The 24,906-nt window shown below is 42.7% G+C and overlaps 2 long non-coding RNA genes across 6 annotated transcripts; one reads left to right on the top strand and one right to left on the bottom strand.

Annotated features, from left to right (window-relative positions):
- Positions 1-4,909: 4,909 nt before the first annotated feature.
- Positions 4,910-6,391, bottom strand: LOC143768873 (uncharacterized). 3 transcript variants are annotated; one of them, XR_013214097.1, is made up of 6 exons: positions 5,974-6,391; positions 5,816-5,886; positions 5,653-5,721; positions 5,370-5,432; positions 5,214-5,279; positions 4,910-5,048 (listed from the first exon to the last, which is right to left on the bottom strand). It is a non-coding gene; the product is annotated as an uncharacterized LOC143768873 (long non-coding RNA). The 3 variants fall into 3 exon arrangements; XR_013214095.1 differs by lacking the exon at positions 4,910-5,048 and having other exon boundaries at positions 5,135-5,279; positions 5,974-6,386; XR_013214096.1 differs by lacking the exons at positions 4,910-5,048; positions 5,653-5,721 and having other exon boundaries at positions 5,135-5,279; positions 5,974-6,383.
- Positions 6,392-9,623: 3,232 nt separating this feature from the next.
- On the top strand, positions 9,624-11,169 carry LOC143768872 (uncharacterized). Of its 3 annotated transcripts, XR_013214094.1 has the most exons (6): positions 9,624-10,040; positions 10,128-10,198; positions 10,293-10,361; positions 10,582-10,644; positions 10,735-10,800; positions 10,966-11,169. It is a non-coding gene; the product is annotated as an uncharacterized LOC143768872 (long non-coding RNA). The 3 variants fall into 3 exon arrangements; XR_013214092.1 differs by lacking the exon at positions 10,966-11,169 and having other exon boundaries at positions 9,628-10,040; positions 10,735-10,860; XR_013214093.1 differs by lacking the exons at positions 10,293-10,361; positions 10,966-11,169 and having other exon boundaries at positions 9,631-10,040; positions 10,735-10,860.
- Positions 11,170-24,906: the final 13,737 nt, after the last annotated feature.

The raw sequence follows: 24,906 nt of genomic DNA, 5'->3' as shown, positions 1-24,906 counted from the left end.
ATTACTTTTCTTATCACATCTATCTTCAGTGGTGTGTTTGGATACCTTGTATCCGTTTTCTAGGCTGTATGCATTTTTAACACACCCCATTTTCTGATTGCAAGGGGAATTAATGTTTCTTTGATCTGAAAGTCCCTGTTTATATTTGATATGTTTTTGGACGTTTTTGTTAGTCTTTGTAATAAAATATAGGCTTTTAATGAGCTATTTAAAAAAAAAATAACATCACCAATGGCGCGCCACCAAAAATAACATTGCACATAACAGCGTCATACACACAGTGCAGCATTAGGACCAACGCATTTCAACTTGTGTCTTAATCATGGTAAGTGCATGGTCACAAGTCAAAATGCGTTGGTAACGCTGCACTGTGTGTATGACGCTGTTATGTGCAATATTATTTTTGGTGGCGCACCATTGGTGATTTTTTTTAAATGGCTCATTTAAAGCTGTATTTTATTGCAAAGACACTGTCTCTTGCAGGATTTCACCTGTTTTCCATTGCTTCCATACCGGCTGCTCAGCCTGCATCCGTGCAAGATCTGGTCATTATGAAATCTGTCTACCAGGTGAGCTGACTTTTTGTTTTTTTTTCACTTTTTTCATATGCGCTTTCTCCAGACCTGAATCCCATAGAAAACATATGGAATCAGCTCATTTGCCATGTAGAGACTCGTAACTCTGTACCCCAGAACCTCAAGGACCTGAGGGCCGCTCTTCAAGGAGGGTGGGATGCCGTGCCTCAACCGACAATAACTCCACTTGTGAACAGCAGGAGAGGTCGATGTCAAGCTGTAATTGATGCTCAAGGCCACATGACAAGTTATTGAGGCACTTAAATTTTTTTTGTTGGGGTTTACCCACCACTTTTGTTTCAATACATTGTTTAGATGTGGAAATCACCTTTGCATGCTTCTATTTAAATGCCCTATTTTCATGATATAATATCACTGTAGCGTGAAATTTTTATGTTTTGCATAAATTTTGTCCCGAAAGCCAAATATCCCTAACTTTGTGTGAGCCGTGTATATTACCCCATATCAGATCCCTAAATTCATTCAGACTTCAAACCAGAGCCCTTAGTGATTAGATTCCAGTAATAATGTTTGCTTTCATGCCTCCTACATAGTGTTGCTTCCCCTACAGAAGGAATCTTTTAGTAGTATCTCTCTTCTGCACCGTCCCAATAACAGTACCCCCTTTGAAGAAAAAAAAGTAACTTATACACTGCGTTCCAAATTATTAGTGTTGTAAAGATGTAAATCAATGGAAAACTACTTAAGAAGGTTATAAATAAACTGAACACACTAGCACTATCTCACAGAAAATACCCTCAGCTGCTGGGATCAAAACAGGTATGTGCCAATGCTGTCACTGAGTTTAGAAACTAGATGATTGCAATGACTGAAACCATGCTTGAGGGTATGACAGGGAACAAAAACAATAAATGCAATTAAAAAATCCACCTATTGGAATGATATATTTCACAGAGATAGGATCCGCTTTAAGAACAGCTGAGCCACCTACTGCGGTCCCTGTATAGAGCGGATCCCTGGATTGAACAGTGTTTTGGAGTATTAGTTCTCACTTAGGTGTACCACCCCGTGAACTAGTCCTCTTTAGATTGAAATGACTTTACCGCTGCAAAAAATTAGTTGAAATAAATAGTGCCCCAAAATACATATACTGTAGAGCAAATATGGGAAAGAAAAAGGATCTATCTCCTGCTGAAAAGTTTCACATAGTGCAATGCCTGGAACAAGGTATGAATACATTAAATATTTCATGAAAACAACCGTGACCAATATACTTTTTATCAGCCACAAATCTCTTTAGATGGGTTTGTGCAGATAAAGGCATAATGAGGAAGGTTTCGGTCAGACTAATTTATTAGATTAAGAAAGCAGCTGCAAAAATACCAGTACAAAGCAGCAAACAGGTATTTGAAGCTGCTGGTGCTTATAGAGTCCCGCAAACATTGCAGTTGTGCATAAACCTACATTTTGGCCACCCCAAAACAGAGATCACAAGCAGAAATGGTTGCAGTGGGCCCAAACATACAAGAAGTCCTATTTTAAAACAGTCTTGTTTACTGATGAGTGCTGTACAACGCTGGATGGTCCATGTGGATGGCCACCATGTCCCAACAAGAGTGTGACATCAGCAAGGAGGCGGTGGAGTCATGTTTTGGGCCAGAGTCATGTGAAGAGAGCCGATCGGCCCCTTTAGGGTCCCTGAAGATGTGAAAATGACTTTAGGAAAGCATATAAAGTTTCTGAATTCTAAATGCATTTACACTTCAACCCAAAGCCTTAATTAGATCTCAGGAATAATGTCTGCTTTTATGCCTCCTAACCTAGTAATGCTTCCCCTTGTGCCCTTATAGAAGTAATAATTTAGTAGTGTCTTTCTTGTGCACCATCCCAATAACAGTGCCCCCTTTGAAGCCTCTAAAGGGAAAGAAAAAAAAAAAAAGCAACTTGTGCCAACAGCTGCCAAGTGCAGACATCATTATGACATCTCAGCGTCTTTTTTCCAGAAATCTCATAAGCCTTCTACCTAAACCAGCCTGTGACTCATATGGAATGGTGTAGCATGGAGCTAATAATGACTGCCATAATTTTGATTACTTGAAAGTGGCAGCCCCCGAAGATCTGGGGCGTTGAAATTAAAACTCACAGCATTTGTGCCAGTTGCCCAATGCTAGTGATGAAGCTGCTGGCCAGCCCAGAGCCCCCGGGTTTTATGGCTGCCTCTATGAGTTACACCACTGACCCCATCTATTGCACCGCTGATCATAAAACGTATTTTTTTCTGTAAAAAAACAAAAACGTTTATTGCATAACTGAGATGATAAGTTTCCCTTTAAGTGGTTTATAGATGAATTCTACCCTTTCAGCTTGGCTTTGATGTTTGGCTATGCCGGGGGTGCCTGTGGCTCGCTGACATGGTACAGAGGGTCCTTTCACCCTTTGTTTCGTTTAATATTTATAGCATATTACAGAGACGGTAACCCCGACACTTACTGTGTATCTTTCCTTAAATATGAGGCTCTTGAAGGCTGAAGAACAAAGCTATTACATGGCAGGTCCATGTATTATATTTTTCTTAAATAACAACTTAAATCACAGGCGCCGTTGATGCTGCTGCTCTTTGTAGCTAGTCAGGAATGACCTTCAGCTCCTTGGCTGCGGCGCAGCCCTCTGAATAATGATTGTTACTGTTGTATCCCTCCAGAGCACCTTGACACTCTTCTTGTCCAATTAATGTATCCAAGCAGAGGTTAGAGAATTCTCAAGTGCAAAAATGAATCCTCTGTTTAAGTCTCTGGGCGTCCGGAGCCGCTTCATGTCAATGTATAGAAACCTATAGAGAAGAGCGTCCCAGCTGGTGACGACTGTGGCCACACGCAGCTCTCGGCTGCAGCAGTCACGCAGAGTTGGGCCTTGAAGGATTTGGACTGAGGCAGAATCTTGATACTTTAGACTCCGTGCAACACAAAGGATTTGAAGCAAAGCCATCCAGATGTGACTGAAGTGTAGACGAAAAGGGTTGTCCAGGATTTAAAAAAAATACACTTTAAAGGGAGAATTATTAATATTATCAGAAAACATAAATATCTTTTAAAACAGGTTTTTGGGTCACATATATTCATATAATTTGTATTAAACAAACTTGGTAATCTTGCAAATTTTACAATGACCACTAAGACTATTTTAGACTTCGAGCCCATTCAGGAGGAGTTTACAGCAATTTCCTCCATCATGAGCAAGCAGGTACACAGCTGATAACACAGGATCCACCAGTCACAGTAAGTGATGTCACAGCTGACCTCCTCTCCCTCCCTTTACAATGACCTTTTGTACATGCTCATTAGATGCTTCAAATCAAAAGATAGGGTCAGAGCGAGTCTACTGCTGCTAATGTACATGTGCATTTTCTTGAACAACAGGAAGTTAGAATGTGAAATGGCCCCAGTGGACAGTATGAAAATTGAAACATTACTCATTTTAATTTTGAATACAGATTGTGATATGGAAAGAAAACTATTTCCAAAAAAAACTAACTTAAAGGGAACCTGTCACCACGTTTTTGGAAGATGGGATAAAAATAGCGTTAAATAGGGGCAGAGGTGGGCGTTACATTAGTGTGTTTGTTATGCGTTTATTACCCACCTAAGTTGCCGAAATACCTTTGCAAAGTCTCCGTTTTCGCCTGTCAATCAGGCTGGTCTGGTCAAAAGGGCGTCTTGTCTTCCCCCAGATTTTGCGTAGTTTTCCGTTGGTGGCGTAGTGGTGTGCGCATGCCCAAGGTCCCGAATCCACTGCCAGGGGATTTAAAAGAGCGCGCTGTTCGTTATTTCCTTGGTGATCGGTGGGCGCGGCCATCTTCCTTTGGCCGCGCGTGCGCAGAAGCGGCGCTCTGCTGGCCGCGGCTTCAGGAAAATGGCCGCCGCGATATCCATCTGCGCACGCGCGGCATCCCGCAGCCATTTTCCTGAAGCCGCGGCCAGCAGAGCGCCGCTTCTGCGCACGCGCGGCCAAAGGAAGATGGCCGCGCCCACCGATCACCGATGAAATAACGAACAGCGCGCTTTTTTAAATCCCCTGGCAGAGGATTCGGGACCTTGGGCATGCGCACACCACTACGCCACCAACGGAAAACTACACAAAATCTGGGGGAAGACAAGACGCCCTTTTGACCAGACCAGCCTGATTGACAGGCGAAAACGGAGACTTTGCAAAGGTATTTCGGCAACTTAGGTGGGTAATAAACGCATAACAAACACACTAATGTAATGCCCACCTCTGCCCCTATTTAACGCTATTTTTATCCCATCTTCCAAAAACGTGGTGACAGGTTCCCTTTAAAACCTGACTTTAACAATGGGTCATTTGATGATAAATTAATAAAAAACTTGGCACTCAAGAGTTCTTTTTGAAAAATGAAGAAATAATTGTTCGTTTATTGGTGCAACCAGTTCAGTAATTGATGATGTATAAACGTTTTCGGTCACAAGACCTTCATCAGAAACATCATATATGAAACTGAAATACATAATTTACAGAGAACGCCATATGTTACACAATATGGATCACATACAGAGGACCAGTATATGCACACAAGTAAAATGAGATAGAAAATCAAATGGATGCTGGTTCTAGAGAAGTATATAAATGACAAAATTAATAATGATAATAGAGGGTGACAACCGTGGCGGTTGGAACGAATCCAGACGTGCTGCGTGAGTCGTGGAATTTCTCAAGCTAAAGAAAAAGCTGTGAGCGTGGATAAGGAGAGAATACAAGGCATGGTATAACTACTGTATAAAATCACAAAATTGCACCTAAATGACCAACAAAGGATACTAAGTAGCAGGTGATGATGGGTGCTGGGCCGTGGTATTGGGGACGGAAGTGCACAGTGAGCACCTAAAAGAAGAAAGTAAGATCGTGAGTCTGTCAGACTATCCCAATCAAAACCATATAGCACAGTAACAGTATATACAAGTGAAAGTGTATGTAGATATATCCGCAATAGAATAAATGTTGTCCAGACCTGCTGATACCACAGTGTAGAGAAAGGTGGACCTAGGCATGCCCCTGAGTTGACCCCTGACTGTATACCAGTATATGCATATCAATATAGTACCTGGAAGCAGGGCTGCAATAATGTATAGGCACAAAAGGCCTGCGTACAGGTGTTACCGGGCAGATGAACCTGAGGAATATGATGAGGGCAGATGATTATTGCCCACAAGAAAAACGCAGGATGTGGGTAATGGTAACCTGTATGGAGGGGTAGAACTAGTTACCTGGAGGCTCCTGGGGAGACTGTGAGGTGGGGCGCACTGGGGAAGCAAGGTCCCGCTGTAAAGGACTAGCGCTGGAAGAGAAATGCACAGTGGGAGATACCCCTTAGAAATGTGCATATAACAAAGAGGGAATGGAGAGAAAGGCCCCATGTATTTACCTTATGTATCCAGGTCCAGGGAACGCTGTGTAGCTGGAAGAACCAGAAGACGCTGTTTGCCAGCGTTACTTCCGGGTTTAAAAGCTCCTAGCAAGCAGGTCATGTGACCCGCCGCATCATAGACCATGTGACCGCAGCAGCAAGCTGCAGTTGCGCAGAGCTGATGAATGCTATGAGACAGGAGTAAGGGCTTTATTGCTATTGCGCCTGCGTGGATACTGCAGAGCTAAATGGATGATAGAAGGCAGGAGAGAGGGCAAGACTGCGCATGCGTGGATGCCATATAGGCAGCGATGGCATGCAATAGTGTGGTGAAAACATGGACACTATGGTGAATGGCAGCAGGCATAGAGGTTTACACAGGACTCATAATAAGGTGCCAATAGCAATAGCATGGTATGTGTAGATAAACTAGAGGAATAGCAGTGCATATCTACCACAAGTGGTGACACCGGTGCCCAGTGAGGTGTTAGCGATTCTAAGAGAAATAAAAGAAAACAGTATTAGACATGAATACATAATAAACTAAAAGGTACATATTACAGGAATGCAAATTACAAGAATACAAAAGAGCTCTAATACATTAGACAATTGGTATCATAAAAAAGCTGAGACATCATAGTCCCTATTGAGTCCCTTGGGTTCCAAGGTCTGCAGCGTGAAAATCCAAAAAGCCTCCCTTCTTTTAAGTATCTTAACACGGTTCTGGCCCCGCCTGGGGGGATCAATTTGCTCCAGAACCTGAAATCTGAGTTGGGCAATGTTATGATTTTTTTCGACAAAATGGTGAGGGAGTGGGAGATGGGTCTTCTTACAACGAATGGTTGATTTGTGTTGGGACACCCTGTCCCGAACTGTTTGTGTGGTCTCTCCCACATAGGCCAGACCACACGGACATTTGATGACGTATATTACAAATGAAGATTCACACGTATAGAAGCCACGGATGGGTATGGCCCTACCTGTGTGGGGATGAAACACTGAGGGGCCTTTCTGCACATGACTACACTGAAGACAATTGAGGCAGGGGAAAGTACCGCACTTTTGGGTTTGTAGGAAGGACTGCCTGGGAATGATAATGTCTGAGCCCACATCTGCTCTGACCAATCTGTCCTTAAGATTTTTAGCACGTCTGAAACAAGACAGGAAGGGTACTTTAAATTCTGGAATTTGTGGATAACTTTTTGAAAGTAAATTCCAATGTCTCCTAATAGTGGATTGTACCAGGCGAGAGAATGGATGAAAGGTCGTGACAAAAGGGATTCTTTTACATCCAACGGTAGATTTTCTAGATGTCAAATCTTGTTTGGCCTCTGTAAGGATCCCCTTTGGATAACCCCTAGCTGTAAACTTATGCTCCATTTCAATCAGTCTCACTCTCTTGGTATCCTCATTGGAAACAATCCTATTGACCCTAAGAAATTGTGACTTGGGGATGGAGTTTTTTATGGATGGAGGATGACAGCTGCTAAAGTGTAGTAGCCCATTCCTGTCAGTGGGTTTGGTAAATAAATCAATACCGAGGGAGCCCCCTCTGTCTCGAAAAATCAAAGTATCCAAGAAGCTGATCTTATTAGTATCGTGCTGGATGGTGAATTTGAGCTCAGGCCAGATGTGATTGATGTGGTCATCAAATAGTAAGAGTGACTCAAGGGGTCCATCCCATATGCAAAAGATGTCATCTATATATCTCCGCCAGGCAACTTCATGATACATCAGTTTACAAAAAAGTAACCCACAATCCACTTAATCAGTTAGTCCAAAAAATCAAACCAGTGGTGGAATATCACTTCCAGGCGGGCACTATTGATAATAAAATAAGGGATTTTCTCATCAAAACAGACCCGATCACACCAATTTTTTACATTTTGCCCAAAATACACAAGCGACTGGTGAAACCACCGGGACGTCCAATTGTTTCACTAACAGATTCCATCCTGTCACCTTTAGCTATTGTGCTGGAAAAAATTCTCACTCCACTGGTTAAAACTACCCGTTCTTTCCTGCTGGATACTAATGACTTTATTCAAACAATCAGAGCTCTGGGCCCACTACCCCCCACATGCTTCCTTACAACTTGGGATGTTAATAGCCTATATACGGCCATAGTCCATGAAAAAGGCTTAGCAGCCACTGATAGGCTTTTGAGTGAAGCCAGGGTGGACATGAAAATCAGGCACCTCTGTGCCGATCTCCTGAATCTAGTTCTCACAGAGAACTATTTCATGTTCCAAGATACTTTTTATGTTCAACAGCAGGGCACAGCAATGGGCTCACACGTGGCGCCTCCATACGCTATCGCGTACATGGCAGCTTTCGAAAATGATTTCGTCTACAGCCACCCCTTATTTATATCTCACTGTAAAATCTGGCGGAGATATATAGATGACATCTTTTGCATATGGGATGGACCCCTTGAGTCACTCTTACTATTTGATGACCACATCAATCACATCTGGCCTGAGCTCAAATTCACCATCCAGCACGATACTAATAAGATCAGCTTCTTGGATACTTTGATTTTTCGAGACAGAGGGGGCTCCCTCGGTATTGATTTATTTACCAAACCCACTGACAGGAATGGGCTACTACACTTTAGCAGCTGTCATCCTCCATCCATAAAAAACTCCATCCCCAAGTCACAATTTCTTAGGGTCAATAGGATTGTTTCCAATGAGGATACCAAGAGAGTGAGACTGATTGAAATGGAGCATAAGTTTACAGCTAGGGGTTATCCAAAGGGGATCCTTACAGAGGCCAAACAAGATTTGACATCTAGAAAATCTACCGTTGGATGTAAAAGAATCCCTTTTGTCACGACCTTTCATCCATTCTCTCGCCTGGTACAATCCACTATTAGGAGACATTGGAATTTACTTTCAAAAAGTTATCCACAAATTCCAGAATTTAAAGTACCCTTCCTGTCTTGTTTCAGACGTGCTAAAAATCTTAAGGACAGATTGGTCAGAGCAGATGTGGGCTCAGACATTATCATTCCCAGGCAGTCCTTCCTACAAACCCAAAAGTGCGGTACTTTCCCCTGCCTCAATTGTCTTCAGTGTAGTCATGTCCAGAAAGGCCCCTCAGTGTTTCATCCCCACACAGGTAGGGCCATACCCATCCGTGGCTTCTATACGTGTGAATCTTCATTTGTAATATACGTCATCAAATGTCCGTGTGGTCTGGCCTATGTGGGAGAGACCACACAAACAGTTCGGGACAGGGTGTCCCAACACAAATCAACCATTCGTTGTAAGAAGACCCATCTCCCACTCCCTCACCATTTTGTCGAAAAAAATCATAACATTGCCCAACTCAGATTTCAGGTTCTGGAGCAAATTGATCCCCCCAGGCGGGGCCAGAACCGTGTTAAGATACTTAAAAGAAGGGAGGCTTTTTGGATTTTCACGCTGCAGACCTTGGAACCCAAGGGACTCAATAGGGACTATGATGTCTCAGCTTTTTTATGATACCAATTGTCTAATGTATTAGAGCTCTTTTGTATTCTTGTAATTTGCATTCCTGTAATATGTACCTTTTAGTTTATTATGTATTCATGTCTAATACTGTTTTCTTTTATTTCTCTTAGAATCGCTAACACCTCACTGGGCACCGGTGTCACCACTTGTGGTAGATATGCACTGCTATTCCTCTAGTTTATCTACACATACCATGCTATTGCTATTGGCACCTTATTATGAGTCCTGTGTAAACCTCTATGCCTGCTGCCATTCACCATAGTGTCCATGTTTTCACCACACTATTGCATGCCATCGCTGCCTATATGGCATCCACGCATGCGCAGTCTTGCCCTCTCTCCTGCCTTCTATCATCCATTTAGCTCTGCAGTATCCACGCAGGCGCAATAGCAATAAAGCCCTTACTCCTGTCTCATAGCATTCATCAGCTCTGCGCAACTGCAGCTTGCTGCTGCGGTCACATGGTCTATGATGCGGCGGGTCACATGACCTGCTTGCTAGGAGCTTTTAAACCCGGAAGTAACGCTGGCAAACAGCGTCTTCTGGTTCTTCCAGCTACACAGCGTTCCCTGGACCTGGATACATAAGGTAAATACATGGGGCCTTTCTCTCCATTCCCTCTTTGTTATATGCACATTTCTAAGGGGTATCTCCCACTGTGCATTTCTCTTCCAGCGCTAGTCCTTTACAGCGGGACCTTGCTTCCCCAGTGCGCCCCACCTCACAGTCTCCCCAGGAGCCTCCAGGTAACTAGTTCTACCCCTCCATACAGGTTACCATTACCCACATCCTGCGTTTTTCTTGTGGGCAATAATCATCTGCCCTCATCATATTCCTCAGGTTCATCTGCCCGGTAACACCTGTACGCAGGCCTTTTGTGCCTATACATTATTGCAGCCCTGCTTCCAGGTACTATATTGATATGCATATACTGGTATACAGTCAGGGGTCAACTCAGGGGCATGCCTAGGTCCACCTTTCTCTACACTGTGGTATCAGCAGGTCTGGACAACATTTATTCTATTGCGGATATATCTACATACACTTTCACTTGTATATACTGTTACTGTGCTATATGGTTTTGATTGGGATAGTCTGACAGACTCACGATCTTACTTTCTTCTTTTAGGTGCTCACTGTGCACTTCCGTCCCCAATACCACGGCCCAGCACCCATCATCACCTGCTACTTAGTATCCTTTGTTGGTCATTTAGGTGCAATTTTGTGATTTTATACAGTAGTTATACCATGCCTTGTATTCTCTCCTTATCCACGCTCACAGCTTTTTCTTTAGCTTGAGAAATTCCACGACTCACGCAGCACGTCTGGATTCGTTCCAACCGCCACGGTTGTCACCCTCTATTATCATTATTAATTTTGTCATTTATATACTTCTCTAGAACCAGCATCCATTTGATTTTCTATCTCGTTTTACTTGTGTGCATATACTGGTCCTCTGTATGTGATCCATATTGTGTAACATATGGCGTTCTCTGTAAATTATGTATTTCAGTTTCATATATGATGTTTCTGATGAAGGTCTTGTGACCGAAAACGTTTATACATCATCAATTACTGAACTGGTTGCACCAATAAACGAACAATTATTTCTTCATTTTTCAAAAAGAACTCTTGAGTGCCAAGTTTTTTATTAATTTATTGACGGGTTGGAAACCTTACTTGAGCACCACCCAGGAGCCTCGAGTGCCGTGTATAATTCCTGTATCATTTGATGATAAAACATTCAATTTAATCCCTTCCTGACAGATGACTACAGTTGCGGCATATGCTGGGTCCTTGACTTGGATGTGGTCTCAGAAGTTGACATCTTTCCTGGCAGATGATGGCTGATATATTCAGCTATCATGTGCCTCTAATAGCCATAGGTACAGCGGTGCTCCTCCCATGGCTGTTAACTAGTTAAATGCTGCTGTCATTCTCTCTTTGCTGGCAGGAGGGCGCATCATTCTGTATGCACATTGGTGCGTCTATGACATGAACGCTAGACTCCTATGGGTGCATGATGGACAGTGGCGTATCCGGGGGGGGGGGGCAGGCGGGGCATGTGTCCCGGGCGCAGCCGACGGAGGCGCCAGTGGGCCGCCTGATGATGTGGCGGTCCATGGAGGCTCCTCGTCCTGTACTGAGTGGTCACATGGTACCGCTCATTACAGTAATGAATATGCGGCTCCACCTCCCATAGGGGTGGAGCCACATATTCATTACTGTAATGAGCGGTAACGGTGACCGCTCAGTACAGGAAGAAGCTTCCGGCGCCGGGGAAGCAGCAGGTGAGTATAACGGGGAGGGGAGCGCTGCGATGCACGATATTCACCAGCTCCCCGTTCCGGCGCCGCTCCATCTTCAGCGTCTTCTGCAGTGACGCTGAGGTCAGAGGGCGCGATGACGTAGTTAGTGCGCCCCCTCTGCCTGAACATCAGTGCTGAAGATGGAGCGGCGACTGGAACGAGGAGCAGGTGAATATTGAAAGTGCCGGGGGCCTGAGCGACGGAGAGGTGAGTATGGGAATTTTTTTTTATCGCAGCAACAGCAAATGGGGCAAGTGTCTGTATGGAGCTTCTTATGGGGCCATAACATTTGTGCAGCACTATAATGGGGCAAGTGTCTGTATGGAGCATCTAATGGGGCCATAACGTTTGTGCAGCACTATATGGGGCAAATATCTTTATGGAGCATCTTATGGGGCCATAATCAACGTTTCTGCAGCACTATATTGGGCAAATGTGTCTATGGAGCATCTTATGGGGCCATTATTAACCTTTATGCAGGATTATATGGGGCTCCTGATTCAATATGGATATTCAAACACAACCTACTGATGTCTTAATTAATTTTACTTTTATTGGTATCTATTTTAACATTATGGGGATTCGGGAATGTACCTTGGCTTGGTCATACAGTTTCAATAGAGTTAAGGTTCAAATGGGGGAGGTTTGGGGGGGGGGGGGGGCGCGCCAAACTGATCATTTGCCCTGGGTGCAGGAAAGGCTAGATACACCTCTGATGATAGACGGGGTCTACTGCAGATCAGATGACTGCAGATTCAAGTCCCACAAGAGGGACCAAGTACAGTAGAAAGTGAAAAAAAGACTTTTAAAAAATATCAAAAATAAACATAAAAGATATAAACAAAACATAAACATAAATCACCTCACTCTGCCCACATTAAAAAAATATATATATATACACTCACTGGCCACTTTATTAGGTACACCTGTCCAACTTCTTGTTAACACTTAATTTCTAATCAGCCAATCACATGGCGGCAACTCAGTGCATTTAGGCATGTAGACATGGTCAAGACAATCTCCTGCAGTTCAAACCGAGCATCAGTATGGGGAAGAAAGGTGATTTGAGTGCCTTTGAACGTGGCATGGTTGTTGGTGCCAGAAGGGCTGGTCTGAGTATTTCAGAAACTGCTGATCTACTGGGATTTTCACGCACAACCATCTCTAGGGTTTACAGAGAATGGTCCGAAAAAGAAAAAAAATCCAGTGAGCGGCAGTTCTGTGGGCGGAAATGCCTTGTTGATGCCAGAGGTCAGAGGAGAATGGGCAGACTGGTTCGAGCTGATAGAAAGGCAACAGTGACTCAAATCGCCACCCGTTACAACCAAGGTAGGCCTAAGAGCATCTCTGAACGCACAGTGCGTCGAACTTTGAGGCAGATGGGCTACAGCAGCAGAAGACCACACCGGGTACCACTCCTTTCAGCTAAGAACAGGAAACTGAGGCTACAATTTGTACAAGCTCATCGAAATTGGACAGTAGAAGATTGGAAAAACGTTGCTTGGTCTGATGAGTCTCGATTTCTGCTGCGACATTCGGATGGTAGGGTCAGAATTTGGCGTAAACAACATGAAAGCATGGATCCATCCTGCCTTGTATGGAGCATCTTTGGGATGTGCAGCCGACAAATCTGCGGCAACTGTGTGATGCCATCATGTCAATATGGACCAAAATCTCTGAGGAATGCTTCCAGCACCTTGTTGGATCTATGCCACGAAGAATTGAGGCAGTTCTGAAGGCAAAAGGGGGTCCAACCCGTTACTAGCATGGTGTACCTAATAAAGTGGCCGGTGAGTGTATATTATACATCGGAGTTTTATAGATTTAGCAGTGCTAAATATGTGTTTATTTGTTGGTGCTAAATAAAATGATAAAAATATAGAATAAATTAACCCGATTGGTAAACTGAATAATGAGAAAAAAAAAGATCAAAATCGCCAGAATTGCAGTTTTCCAGCTTCTGCAGCACTGCAAAATTAAATGAGAGGCGATCAAAACATTGTATCTATCCCAAAATTATATCAGATCAATGTGCAAAATATATGTCCTCACACAGACAATTCACCAAAAATTTAAAATGTTACAGGTCTGGGAAAATTATGACACAAGGAACAATTTTTTCTTTTTTTTTACAAAAGTCTGAATTATTTTTCATTCTTGAAATAAAAAAAAAACTGGGCATGTTTGACATCTGCATGATTGTACTGACCTGGAGAATCACACTTACCGTATAGTCAACATGGTAAATAAAGAAAACAACTGTGGAATTGCACTTCTCTACGCACTTGGAATTTTTTTACTCACCAGTGCATCACATGATCAAATGAATGGTGTCTTTCAAAAGTACAACTCGTCTTGCAAAAAACAAGCCCTTATATGGCTGTGTGTACAGAAAAATAAAAAAGTAATGGTTCTTGGAAAACAAGGGGAGGAATAAAAGGGGAAGAAAAAACAGGAGATTGGCCCCTGCGGAAAGGGTTAAAGTGGGGAATGTGACAAAAAAAAATTAAGGCTAGGTAGAAACTGCATTCTGTAGTGATTTGATGGCTTCTGCCTAAATCCCTGAAAAATGGGATTCAGATGTGCCCCTGATAATACAATTCAATACAATGAAACAAACAGAGCTTAGACACTGCCGCAAAGGAGAAAAAATCGAATCAATCTGTCTTTTCAGACATACAATAAAATGTAGTTGTCTATGCTGAACGTTTGAGACAGTGTTATGACGTGGGCATGTAAGGCAGCCAAAGGGAATGGGTCATTGGGGATTTCAGGTTGAATTCACATGGAGCTATAATCTGCCATAGTATGATCAAATATTGCAAAACTGCCAGGATTGTGTTTTACAGCACAGATCGATAATGACCAAAATATACTGTAAAAGGAAATAGAAAAGTTTCCAGAGGTAAAGTAATGTAGTGTTCTTCAATGGCCAGATAAGTCGTCTGACCTCAGCCTGGTTCAGCATTGCATTTCACCCAATCAAGACAGAAATGAAGACGTAAAGACCCGCAAACAGGCAACAACTGAGGATGGTGGAAGTAGAGACTGACAAAGTATCTCAAGGGAGTAAACTCTGTATTCCTTCATATACATGGATACCACACTGAATGGTGTTGTCCCTCTAAGGCTGCTTTCACACTAGCGTCGGTACGGGGCCGTCGCGCTGTGTCGGCCTGACATACCGATGCATACTGTGAAAAAAATGCCCGACGTGGGCAGCGGAAGCAGTCTTACGACGCTTCCGCTGCCCCATTGCAAGGTCCGGGCAGGAGGGGGCGGAGTTTCGGCCGCGCATGCGCGGTCGAAAATGGCGGACTCGACGCACAAAAAAAGTTACATGTAACTTTTTTTGTGGCGGTGGTCCGCCAAAACACGACGCAACCGTCACACGACGGTTGCGACGTGTGGCAATACGTCGCAATGCGTCGGTAATGTTAGTCTATGGGGAAAAAACGCATCCTGCAGTCAACTTTGCAGGATGCGTTTTTTCTCCTAAACGACGCATTGCGATGTGCAGCCAAAAACGCTAGTGTGAAAGTAGCCTCAGAGGGTGGAAAGCGGAAGGTGAAGTTAGTCAATGTTCCACAGCACTAGCAACCAAATGCTGCCATCTGCTCGTTGAGCCGAATAGATGAGAACTGAAAGATGGGGAGAGCTTGAAGATGACGCTGTGGCACAGCTGCTAAATATAAAAGGCTGGGATGGTGAAGCAGGAATTCGGTTGGCGCCAAGACATGAGAAGAGGAGGATGCACGAGCAAAGTGCACAGTGCGTGGTAACTCCTTGAGTAGAGTCACCTGAGAGTCCCTGGATACTAAAGCAGGCGAGACGTCGTTGGTCAAGCACCAAAGTACAGACTTCGCCGGTCAAGACCCAACGTCCATACTCCGCTGGTCAGGCATCAAAGGTCGAATGCTATTCCTTGGACAGGACAGAACGTCTGTTGTGCTGAGAAGTCCTGAGTAAATCGGGCTGTTACCTCTAGCAGGGCCGTGCTTCAGGGAACTAAGGCGGTCAGTGTGAGGAACGCAATGGGTACCAAGAGACTGACATACTGGGGACCTGCGGCCTAATGGAAAGTACCGGTGACCCCTGTTAGGACCAGGATTACAAACAGAGGCGTCTACGTAAGTGTACGACGGTGATGGGCCTAGTGCTGGGAGTGATGTCTATTCAGTTGAGATACCAAGGCCCTGTTAGTCGTTCATCTGCTAGATATTAAGGACAGTGTACAATAGCGTGTTAAGGTATCACATTTAATGTAGTAAGCACTATACTATATTATTCTTATTACCCATTATGCCGTGTGTACTTGCATATACATATATAGCTACAACTAGATTTCTGTGTTAAATGAATAGTGATGGTTGACTACCACTGCATACTGATTGTCTGCATTGTTTTATCCAAGTGACCTCCTTACATCCCCTCTCCATTAATATTCGCCCCCAGGTGCAGTTTGTTATAAAAATAGCAAAACGCGCCGTACTCTGGCAAATCTCTGACGCTTTCGTTTTCTGGCATTGGCTGCGGCACTGAGTTCATGTCGACAGCCACTCAGCGGCTGAGTGGGGTGTACTATCATCACTGACCAAGCTGCTGAGTTCACTGATCGACTGTTGCACTGCTGACATGACAACAGTGCTGTAGTCAATGGCAGACACCGGGAGCAGTGGAGAAGACTTGTCGTTGGAACTGGTAATGGCGAGTATGGAGCAGTTTGTTTGTTTTTTTATACTAAACTTTGCCCAGTGATGAACATTACCTGAAAGGGGACAACCCCTTTAAGGGAGTCGTTAACTACAAGGTATACACAACACAGCCAGCGGTAGTGGTTCTTAAAGGGAACCTGTTACCCCCCAGGGCTTTTTTAAGTAAAAGAGCCACCTTCAGCAGCACTAAGTCTGCATTCTGTGAAGGTGGCTCTTATGCTTAGTATCCCTAGGAATTCTGAAATAATCACTTTTATAAATTGCCCGCCATACCTCTTATTGTGTCCCGGAGGTATGTCTTCTCCCCCGGTGTCAACCGCCTCCGAGATGTCAATCTTCTTCCTCTTGCGTCTGTGCGCCGCCCCCTGTGTTCCTGTTACATGCCCGGCGCCTGCGCTCTGTCAACATTTCTCGGGCATGTGCCGTGCGTGCTGCTCGTGAACTTACATCAGGTGAGAAATGTTGACAGAGCGCAGGCGCCAGGCATGTAACAGGAACACAGGAGGTGGCGCACAGTCTCAAGAGGGAGATGATTGACACCGGGAGAGAAGACATACCTCCGGGACACAATAGAGGTAAGGCGAGCAATTTATAAAAGTGATTATTTCACAATTCCTAGGGATACTAAGCATAAGAACCACCTTCATAGAATGCGGCCTTAATGCTGCTGAAGGTGGCTCTTTTACTTAAAAACGCCCTGGGGGGGGGGGGGTACAGGTTCCCTTTAAAACAGGGACCTTGACAATAGCCTCATAAAGGTGATAACAGTACCAATACTACAGTGTCGGCATCAGTGACACCATTTCTTCCAGGACCAGTTTTCCCAACACAGTGCAAGTCACAATCCCATTTTAAAGGCCTAGCTTAAGGGTTCCTACCTGTGATGGTATTGCCACCATTAGTGGTTTTAGTGATGGCAGCAGAACAGTAATTTACTCTTGGATCTTGCTACCATCAATGAACCTGGTGAAATGTAGGTGAAAACATATCTCTTGTACTTTGAGATTTTATGCACATTTCTGGAAGAGTGGGCACAAAGGCTCATGTCCCTATGGTCATGTTGGTGGCGAAGACAACCCAGTCAGGGGGCATATGTGCCATATAACTGAAAATACAAATTAATTACTTACAATAAAGTGTATCTTCAGATCACAATATTGATGACCGATCTGTCAATACACACTTTTCTTATACCTTACAGGCTACACCAGGGCTTTATTTTGTCAGGGTGATTGATTGTTTCCTCAGCTTAGAATTCACAGACTTCCACAACACTAAGCTCAGCAGTGCACAATATTTCCATAACATACATTCATAATTAATCAACCAATCACTTTTATTTCTTGGCACTTAATCAATTCCAAGTTAATCAGATGAGTGGAGGAGCCACATAAAAGGTGCATGGATGGTATAGACGGTAATAATAAATGCAATCACAGCCTAATTATTTAGAGTGGAAGTCAGATTTTATAATGTAATTTTACTGTTTCCTTCATAGATATATGCAGATGTGACATTCCTATTAAATGCAAAACTATATCAACATAGACCTGATTCACATCTGTGGCGGTCTCAATTTCATCATATAATCATGCTAACTTACAGGCGAGCATGCTTTCTCTGTTACTGGAGCTCAGTGATCACTTATTGCAAAAGACTACCTGCAATAGTATTACTCTTTTGTACAAGATTGTAACTACTATAATTCTGCCTCCTACTGTATGTAAAAAAAAACAAATCACAACTATAATACTGCCCCCAAAATACAAGACTTCAGCTACAATAATATTCATTCTATGTGCACAAATCTGACTACTATAATACTGCCCTCTTTGTTCAAGAATATAACTACTATAATACTGCCCTCTTTGTTCAAGAATATAACTACCATAATACTACCCCTATGTACAAGAATATAACTACTATAATACTGCCCCTATATACAAGAATATAACTACTATAATACTGCCCCTATGTACATGAATATAACTACTATAATACTACCCCTATGTACAAGAATATAACTACTATAATACTGCTCCTATGTACAAGAATATAACTACTATAATATTGCCCCTATGTACAAGAATATAACTACTATAATACTGCCTCTATGTACAAGAATATAACTACTATAATACTGCCTCCTATGTACAAGAATATAACTACTATAATACTTCCCCTATATACAAGAATATAACTACTATAATACTGCTCCTATGTACAAGAATATAACTACCATAATACTGCCCCTATGTACAAGAATATAACTACTATAATACTGCCCCTATGTACAAGAATATAACTACTATAATACTGCCCCTATATACAAGAATATAACTACTATAATACTGCTCCTATGTACAAGAATATAACTACCATAATACTACCCCTATGTACAAGAATATAACTACTATAATACTGCCCCTATGTACAAGAATATAACTACTATAATACTGCCCCTATGTACATGAATATAACTACTATAATAATACCCCTATGTACAAGAATATAACTACTATAATACTGCCTCTATGTACAAGAATATAACTACTATAATATTGCCTCCTATGTACAAGAATATAACTACTATAATACTTCCCCTATATACAAGAATATAACTACTATAATACTGCTCCTATGTACAAGAATATAACTACTATAATACTGCCCTTATGCTCAAGAATATAACTACTAAATACTGCCTCCTATGTACAAGAGTATAACTACTATAATACTGCCCCCTATGTACAAGAATATAACTACTATAATACTGCTCTTATGTATAAGAATATAACTTCTATAATACTCCCTCCTATGTACAAGAACATAATTATAATACTGCCGCTATGCTCAAGAATATAGCTACTAAATACTGCCTCCTATGTACAAGAATATATCTACTAAAATACTGCTTTAATGGGAGGCATAGACCAATTTCTCAGTTTCTGGTGGGCACACAATCTTTAAAACGCTGCTGTGAATAGCTTTAATTATGCAGATTCCAAAAATATAAGTTTCCTGCCTCTATGATTATTCTGTGTTATTATATTCGAGTTTAAATAGACAAAGGAACTTTCAAATCCATGTGCTACAGACAAACCGGATATACCTGGTTAAAAGCCACATTCCCGAGGGAGGGGAGAAAGAGTGAGATAGAATTACACACAGGCAGGGGTAACTGCAGCTATGTGCCGGGGATGTTGGTGAGCTGTGCCTGCGCTGTACAAACGTAATGGGAGGGTGGAGCAGCATGAGTACTTTAAGTGTACATAGAATTTTAGGGATTATTTATATTTTTCTGACACTAACGTAGCATCAGACATGGAGATCTGTGGAGGACAGAACAATTCTGAATTATGATGATGGGTTCTACTTCTCTGCTCCTCTTATGTATTATTATGGCGGGGTGTTCATTAAAAATTACATCAGCTAATGTGAACAGCATTAACGTGAAGAGAACGAGACACGCGGTATATGACCATCTTAGATACCTGGACGCAGAGGTCATCTTCTTTCAGGAAATGCAAATTACATTTCTTGGACTTATGAGAGAGGCTGAGAGGAAATGAAGGTCCAGTCCATCATTCTGGTCACTAGCTGTAGAGCCTTACGCTGGGGTGGCTGTCCTATTTAACCCAAACAACGTGACTGTACACAGGATGATGGAGGCAGTTATGCAAAGGTGTCTGGTCCTAGATATCACAGTTCATTGTAGCCATCATCGGCTTATTAATATCCATTTGTCTACAGACAGTGACTGACAGGATCCAGCTGTTCAAAAATGTCAAGCCGTATCTCCATCTCTCTCCCGGTGGTAATGGCGAGTGCCTTTAATGTCATAATGACATCTGGTGACAGTTCCTCAGGCAGGACAGTGACTAGAGATGGCAAAGTCCTGAATAGCATCATTTTGCAAGCCGGACTGACTGATGCTTTCACACAGGGAGGTCGGAAGCTAAAATTCACTTATTCATGTTCCAACAGAAGCAGTAGGATAGATTTGGCTTTTGTGAGTCCTACTGAAGCTGTCAGTGACATGAGCGAGCAGGTTGTCCCCTACTCTGACCACCTTGCTTTGTATTTCTGCCTGAGGACTGCTAACCATTCTGACATAGTAGGAGGGTTGTGGTAGCTAAATTCTAGCCTCCTCGATGGCATGCATGTTAGGAGTTGTCGACTTCCTTTTTCAGGGTCATCTACAGAGAGTGGAATTCTATGACAACATGGCTGACTGGTGGGAGGATGTCAAGGGTGATATCCAATCCCTCTTGAAGAGACTGTCAGTTAATAAGGGGAGGCGTAAGTATGACCAGTAACTAAGACTGCATAAGGAATTGGAGTCACTCTATTCAGCGGGCGGGGATGAAAAAGAGAGGATTGACTGGCTGAAATCTGAGATAAGGCAGTATCAGTACAGTAGGTATATCTCTAAGGTTCTTCAACAGGACTATGGAACTTTAGGGGCACCTAATCACTTTGAGAATTGCCCGGAACAGGTGGCCTAAAAATTGGTCATGGGTCTCACCAACTCCCAGGGTGTATTGCAGGAATCTCGGGGGTGGGGCATCCTGGGGGTCGTGAGATCTTATACTGAATTGTTTCAGAGGAAAGTCTTGGATAAAGACAAGATGACTCAATTCTTGGAGGGAACTGCAATGCCTGATGCTAATGATCTGGACTTTTCTCTTTTGATAGCATAATTGATGGTGGAGGAAGTTAAGGAGGCCATTGATAAGTTACATCTGAAGAAGGCACCAGGTCCAGATGGTATAATAGCCGAATTCTATAAGAAATTCAGAGACCTCCTGGCTCCAATTCTTGTGGATGTTTACAGAAATTGTCTACAAAATCACCTGATGCCTCCATCCATGAGAGTGTCTTTGTTAATTCTGCTGTCTAAAGGTAAAGAGCCAGGTGAAATCAAGAACTGGAGGCCAATAGCCCTCTTGAATGTCGACAAGATGATTCTGGCAAAGATTGTAAGGATTTGGACTGTACATCTCTTCCTGTCTGCTGTTGCCCTCAGTTCGGTTACTTTTGCCCTTACCTAAGATGGAGTCACTGGCCTCACGGGGGCCATCTTGTTTCCTGTCAGACTTTCCCTGTTCCTGTCTGTGGTGTATATAAGGGAGCTCTGTATATTACTCATTGCTTGAGTATCTTGTTCCTGGACTTGTGATCAAGCTGGAAGAACTGCTACCTTGCTGGTTTCTTCGTTACCTTGGGATACCCCACCTGTCTCCGGATCTACATCTCTTCATCATAAGACTTGTTTCCCTGGATCTGCTCTGCATTCGTCTCTGCTGCTGGACTGTTCCCTGCTAGGAGGCCTGACCTGGTCTCCAGGTCTCTGGACCTGACATACCTGGACTTCCACGGTCTGTACATGTGCTTACTGCTTATCCAGCTCTGTCTGCTACTAACCTGCTGTGTCATAGCTGTTTACCTGCATACCATCATAAATATTCTTTAACTCTTAACCTGTTGTCTCTCGGCCTCTTTTCTGACCCATGATACTGATCTCCACTGCACTTAGCACTAAGCTTATAACAAAGATCATCTTTTCTAGGTTAGTGTATCTGTCCCTAACACTGCTAGCAGGCTCTCAGTTTGGCACAGTAAAAGGGCAGAACATCTCTGGACCAGTCATCTCGATATGGGAGATGTTTGAGAGATGTAAAGCTCTGAGATGTGGGAGATATGTTGTCAGTCTGGACCAGGCTAAAGCCTTTGACAGAGTTGATCATGATTATCTGTACGACACTTTGACAATGTATGGTATTCTGGGACAATTTGTGGATTGGCTAAAGACTTTGTATATAGGAAGGTGGTGAGCTTTCCTCTGATTAATGGTTGGCAGGGTGATACTTTTGGAGTTGAGGCAGGGGTGAGACAGGGCTGCCCACTGAGTCCACTCCTGTACGTTTTTGCTATAGACCCGTTTTTGTGGTCATTGCAGGAGTGTGACTTTCAGGGGGTGCAGGTCCCCCACTGCTTGCCTCTAAGTGTTGTCGCCTACGCAGATATGATCTTGGTGATCTCTAATCCTTATGAGGTGCAGATGCCATCAGAAGTTACTTATAGACCTCTGCGTCTCTGGTCAACCTTGAGAAGAGTCAAGCTCTGTGGACATTGGATTTTGATCCAGGCTTTGTTCTGCCGCAGTTTGCCAAAGCCTTCACCGATATTAAGATTCTAGCGGTTAAATTTGGGAGGGAGCATAACGCCAAACTGAATTGGGAGAAAAAGTTGGAAACCGGAAATGCAAAGGTTCAGTGATGGAAGAACTGGAGGTTGACCTAAAGAGAAAGGGTCACTATGTTGAAGACTTACCTGGTTCCTGTCTTCTTGTTTGTCTGTCATTTTTCCTTTTCCAGAATCTTTCTCGGCGAGGCTCCTCAGCCCATTCTTCCAGCTCTTGTGGGGGAATAAGTTGAACCCAGTGAAAACAGAAATTACTTACCTGCAGCGGAGAGAGGGTGGGCTAGATACGCTGAATTCAAGGGCCTTCTTTGACTCCCATGTTTCTGAAAGTTAATTTTGGTAACCTGGACTGTAGTTCCCTGTGAGTAAATAGTATCAGGGATTGGATATTGCCTTTTGCAGAGTCTTGGGTGCGAAGCGGCAGTATCAAGAGGTGGAGATGGACAGGTGACTATCTCTCCCAGAATCTGGAGTACGGTCTCAGGTGTCTGAAGAAATGAGGATCAGAGAAATGTTTAATTGAGAATAAGACAAGGAAGGACATGTATGTCAGGATATGCCGTACTTTCTTTTGTGCACACCCTGCACTGAGAGACTGCACAACTACAACCTTGCAAGAAAGTCTGAGGTTTCTCAATGCAGCGAGGCTCCCAGCTAAGTTGATTGACATCGCCTGGCTGTCGTTACATCAGAAGCATTATGTTCGGGGTAACCTGAAGTATCTTAGTGTGTCAGATCGAATTTGTCCTCTGGGTTGTCAGCAAGAAGAGACAATGGCTCATTTTATAATATGAAAAATATGGGAAGAAATATCCTGCAAGTTAAAAGTCCCAAGACTGCAGTGCCTAAAATGCTCAGATATCATCTATGGTGTACCATCTACTGTAAGTAACATCAACCAGGGGACCTTGTATCTAATTATAACAGTCATAAAATACTATCACTGGCATGCGAGAACCCGAGTCTCCATCAGTAGTGAACCCTTGCATCATACGACAGCAGTGAACCTGATCATATCAGAACTGAGGTGTATAAAATGTCTAGAGATCAGGAAGAATGGGAACAACAAAACAATAGAGGAACGTACATATGGATTAATGTTGATTTACTTTTTGTGTTGGTTATTATTATATTTACTTATTTTTGTTTTTTCTCTTTTTCCAGAGCAACGGACTTGAGCTAATTGTATTGTAACATTTTATTTATTGGACTTGTTTTGCCTTTGTTGAAAGATTAAGGTTTAGACACTTAGTGACAGAATGTACAGTAATATGTACTGTTTGTTTTTTACTAATAAAAAAGCCTCCTATGTACCAAAATATAACTACTATAATACTGCCCTTATGTACAAGAATATAGCTACTATAATACTGCTCCTATGTACAAGAATATAAATGCTATAATACTGCCCCTATGCACAAGAATATAACTACTATAATACTGCTCCTATGTATAAGAATATAACTACTATAATACTGCTCCTATGTACAAGAATATAACTGCTATAATACTGCCCGCTATGTACAAGAATATAACTACTATAATACTGCTCCTATGTACAAGAATATAACTACTATAATACTGCCCCTATGTACAAGAATATAACTGCTATAATACTGCCCCCTATGTACAAGAATATAACTACTATAATACTGCTCCTATGTACAATAATATAACTACTATAATACTGCCCCTATGTACAAGAATATAACTACTGTAATACTGCTCCTATGTACAAGAATATAACTACTATAATACTGCACGCTATGTACAAGAATATAACTACTATAATACTGCCCCATGTACAAGAATAATAATAATAATAATAATCTTTATATAGCGCCAACATATTCCGCAGCACTTTACAATTAAGCGGGGACATATACAGACAAATTCAGTACGAGTTAAGACAATTTAAACAGTGACATTAGGAGTGAGGACCCTGCTCGCGAGCTTACAATCTACAAGGAAATGGGGGGGGGGGGGGGGACACAATAGGTGAAAAGTGCTTGTTATTTCAGGTCTGGCAATTATAATAAATAGGGATTTTCATATAAAGCTGCATGATCCGGTCATCAGCCCGTGTGTTTAAGTGCAATAGTCAAGTATCAAGTGCAGTTATCATGAGCATGGAGGGTGTGGATACAGATGAATAGTAGGGTGCAGATTTAGAATAATATTTGGAAGGAGGGAACAGGGCAAAGTTAGTTTACTGAGTAGTTG

This window comes from Ranitomeya variabilis, chromosome 4, assembly GCF_051348905.1.
Source record: "Ranitomeya variabilis isolate aRanVar5 chromosome 4, aRanVar5.hap1, whole genome shotgun sequence".
Lineage (NCBI taxonomy): Eukaryota > Metazoa > Chordata > Amphibia > Anura > Dendrobatidae > Ranitomeya > Ranitomeya variabilis.
Note: the sequence above shows the minus strand (reverse complement) of the source record. Positions and strands in the feature narration are given on the sequence as shown.